The sequence below is a fragment of the Limulus polyphemus genome, unplaced genomic scaffold (genome assembly GCF_000517525.1).
Source record: "Limulus polyphemus unplaced genomic scaffold, Limulus_polyphemus-2.1.2 Scaffold4255, whole genome shotgun sequence".
Lineage (NCBI taxonomy): Eukaryota > Metazoa > Arthropoda > Merostomata > Xiphosura > Limulidae > Limulus > Limulus polyphemus.
This window is the reverse complement of record NW_013669865.1, coordinates 39,277-43,696: the sequence shown is the minus strand read 5'-3', so window position 1 is coordinate 43,696 and position 4,420 is coordinate 39,277. Positions and strand designations below refer to the sequence as shown.

Here is a 4,420-nt window from a genome sequence, read left to right as displayed (position 1 = left end):
ACTTATAATAAATATTTTACGTTACCATGGTTAACCATCATCAGACACCAGCCCTGATGATGGTAGCAGTGCTACCAGAACTAATCAGCTATAACTTATAATAAATATTTTACATTTCATTGTGCCAAAAAATATATCAGATTTTCTTTTGACTCTTAATATGTAAGCACAATGTGCCTGTAAAGAAATAAGAAATGCATTTACTAACAAATTAATATTGAAACTATCAACAATAAAAAATATACTAATAATATACACGCTTTCCATGAAATAAACAGGAGAGAGAGAGACAGATATACCACAATCACCACAAGTAACAACATACAATAGATATCCTCACATTATAAGGGAACAGTATTTTTCAGGTGAAATTTGCAGTCAAAATGTTGCCTCAACACATCTTGTACTCCGATGTAATCATTTGTCACTATCGGATGACTGGAAGAAAAAAAAACTAACCACAACAAAGAGGAATAAACTAAAGTCTGAACTCCTAACATTTTTCTTTTAGGCTTCAAGTCCTACATATGTAACGGGTTAATTTCGTCAACCATAAGAAATACACCTCCATTTACATCCTGGTATTTACTAATGATGATAAGTCAAAATTTAATCGGGCAAAAACCTTTGATTTTTTGGAGCTTTTTGTGCTAGGTTGTAAGATAATTTTACTACCCTATGCTACAATACATTCACAGTAACCTTCAATCCTAGTCACTCTCCCATGCTTTATGTACAGGGCATTGTTTAATAACAACTGTTCTGCGCACTATACACGGACATTTACACTATATAATAGAAAACTGGGGGGAGAGGGTTACACAGTTGAAAGCAATGAATGAAAATTTAGAAGAAAAAAAATTCATTTGAAGGATGTAGAGGGAAAATGCGTTTTGGGAGGAATTTGTAGAGAAACGTGAGAAATTTTTAAAACATTGATAAAAAAACAAAATTTCAGAGCATTAATTTACATAAAGAAAGCAACATTAATAACATATTATTGGTAGTAATACTCAACATTAAAGGACACATACTATACAGTAAATCATAGTAAAAATTATGAAAAAGAAAAAAAATAATAATCGAGACAAACAGCCAAATTTTATAGAGAATACAAGATGGTATATAAAAGATCAACTTTCAAACATGAAAAGGAAGCCAGTTCGCATCTCATATATCAGAATATTTATAGAAAAAACATACAAACCCAGTGTTAAAAAAAATCAAATGCTTAATAAACACTATAATAATCACACGCACATCACCATCAACCCAAACACAATAAAAAAAAATAACCAATCATCATCTCACAAATACAATACACTTTATAACACTGGATTCTTCTAGTAATAACACACTATGAAAAAAATACGTTAAAATACAAAATATGTTCAAATTTTTATTAATTCAGAAATAGGCACTGAAATAAATATATTAATTTTAAATCACCGAGACCAGTAATTTGTGTAATTTTGTTTTGTTATATAAAAACATATTCCCATATTTTCACTTTTGAACTTGATACTCAGGACCAATACCCAATTTTCATGAATATGACAATAGTTGTAGCTGTTTTTTCCTATTAACTAACACCTTTGACTTCAAACATTACTAGCTCACATCCCCTGAATCTGATATAAACCAATTTCAGTTAACTTTATTACCTCTTATCGTTTCTTACATTGATTATAGTAACAAAGAAGTAAAAAAATTGTTCCTGACAACCCAATTGGCACAAAACTAATTATGCAATCAAAAGTGACTTTTTCTTGCTATTTTTTTCTTCATGATATTTATGGAATGTTCGATACTCTTCTGTTAGGACTAAAATACACAACAGACAAATAAGCTTAACCTAACAAAACAAATTAGCCTCACCAATCAACCTACCAATGTTCTAAAACCAGAGTTTGGTTCTGAAAAAAATAATTAAAAATTATGGTTCTTATGTTTGTATGTTGTTAAGTGCAAAGCTAAACAATGGGTTATCTGTGCTCTGCCATTGTAGGTATCAGAATCAAATTTTTAGCATTATAAGCCATCAGACTTACTACTGAGCCACCAGGGTGCAAGGGTGGACTGATCTTAAAATCTATTGAGGTTTTTCTGTCATTCATTTTTAATTGCGAGAAATCACTTTTGTGCAGAGTTAATTCTGTATTTATTAGACCTAATGTTCAAACATGAATTGTAAAACTGTCTACCATTACAAATATTAGTATTATCATCATATATTGTCTAAAATTAATACACTTATAAATTGTTTGAAAAGATTTATGTAAAACAAAACTGAATTGAGTCGTAGAAAAACTGACATAAACAGCAAGTAAAAACCTTTAATTTATGGCTGTGGTATATTCTGAAAATATTTCAGTTCTCACTTCTTTTTCCTATTGTTGTTGTGCTTTATAATAGCAAAACTACACAATGGGCTATCTGAACTCTGTCCTCAGAGGAAAAATGAACCACAGATTTTAGTACTCTAAGTCCATAAACTTACTGCTGATCTCCTGGGTATCTTTCCTGCTATTCATAATGTACTAGCATGTGCATCAACACAGACTTGTTGTAACCCTAACTTATCCCACAATATAATTATTATTTTTACTTAAACCTGAACTGGTTGCTACATTTAATGCATATCAGATACTTTAACATACTTTTGTCCTGACTCTTGTTTTGTCTGTTTAATGCTGTGTTCAAGCAGTGAACAAATTATATTTATTACTTGATCTCACAAGATCGAGCTTGTTACTTCTTTAAGTTATAAAACAAATATTCATCTATAAATTCTTTTAATTTTTCTAGTATAATTGTCCCACTCATACTGTGAAAATTAAAATAAATATTACGAAATCATTTGTAGCTTCCCATTATGACAGGCCATGTCATTTTAGCAACAAGCAGGACAGATCAGATACAGTAGCAAACTAATAAAGCTTCAGTCTACCTGTTGCTGTTACTAGTGTTATAATAATATTAATAGTACTGTCTGATTATTTGCTAAACATAGGTAAAACAAAAGAAAGAAAAATGCATGAAACATATATCACTATTTGTTAATAGTGCATGTTCTAATAATACTAATAAGTACATACCTGTTTATTCTCACTTTAAATTATATTATCAAATATTTATATATCAATTATTGTGTTAAAAGTTGATGTATTATAAAACAAATTTATAGCTCCGAGTGCAATTCTTAATACCACAACCAATCAGCAGTAACTACTGTACTATTACTAGTTTGTCGAAAAGCCAAAGACTTGACAGTGATAGAAAGAAGGGTGATGTGAGACTGATGGGCCTATTGCCAATACTGGTTACAAAAATAATTTTCAAAACTGCAAATTGCAACTTTTAAATGTTCGCTAATTAGGTTATACGTTAATCAATATAATGCTAAAAAATGCACAAGTTAATACTTATAGTTTATTAGTCTCTGACAATGAGTGCGAGTAGGAAATTTAATCTTAAACTAAAATTAAAATAAAAACACGAGTCTCACACTGGCCATTATAATTTATAAGCGTTGTGTTTAAATATATTATTAATAATAATAATTTATAAATTTTAATTATATTATGTCATTAGTTTTCAATTTTACTTTAAGTTTTAGTTTCTCTTTTTACTGCATACTTATATTGTTATACTTATAGTTATAGAAATATTCTGTTTTTGCTTACCTAGTATTTTACTTAAGTTATATTAAACTTCTGGCAAGAACTTGAATAAAGTCTAAAGAAAAATTGTTTCCTCTTTCGTGTAATAAATTGATAATGCTAACTCGACTAATGAATAACTGTCAATAACACCCACTTTTTGCTTACAACACTTACACTTAAACATCCAGCCTACATATTGTGAATGTGACCACCGCCTCAAGCCAAACTCCACACACGCGAAGGTTGACGGGAAAAAGAAGTAGTAGCTCTATTTCTCGTTAGAGACGAATGTATAAAAAACTTCAGATGAATTTACTGTTGATGTTAGATCGCATTCGGCAAATGTTTTCTCAATTATTTATGTATATAGTTTTCCCGCTTACTGATTTATTTAATTTTTACCATTACTTATTTATTTCAATGTTTATTTAATTTTTACCATCACCTATTTATTTTATTACATTTTTAGTTTTCTTTTATCGCTAAAACTTTCATTTTCTATCGGCTGCAGATTTTCCAGCAGAAAAGTGCAGTTTTTATAAGGAAAAGATGAATTGTGGTAATTAAAAAAAAAATCACACATACACATGGGTTTCCATTTGCTATATGGGATCTAACATTGACCATGTAATTACAACATAATTCAACGCAATAATCTTCACGTCATTTTAATTAAAAACAAACCGATTCCTGCTGTAACATTCCAGCTTATAATCTTAAACACTAATCATAATCATTTTCCAACATCTTACCTT

General features: G+C 29.5%; 1 protein-coding gene across 2 annotated transcripts in view; it reads right to left on the bottom strand.

Moving 5' to 3' along the window:
• The window catches only part of LOC106470858 (ras-related protein Ral-A-like), a 30,043-nt gene extending 26,129 nt beyond the window's left edge, over positions 1-3,914 (bottom strand). Inside the window, exon 1 of one of the 2 annotated variants that reach the window (XM_013931436.2) lies at positions 3,840-3,914. The gene's annotated coding sequence lies outside the window, so the exon portion shown is untranslated. Of the gene's footprint in view, positions 1-3,686 lie in introns of both variants that reach the window. The other variant, XM_013931435.2, reaches the window with a different exon arrangement.
• Between the last annotated feature and the right edge of the window lie 506 nt (positions 3,915-4,420).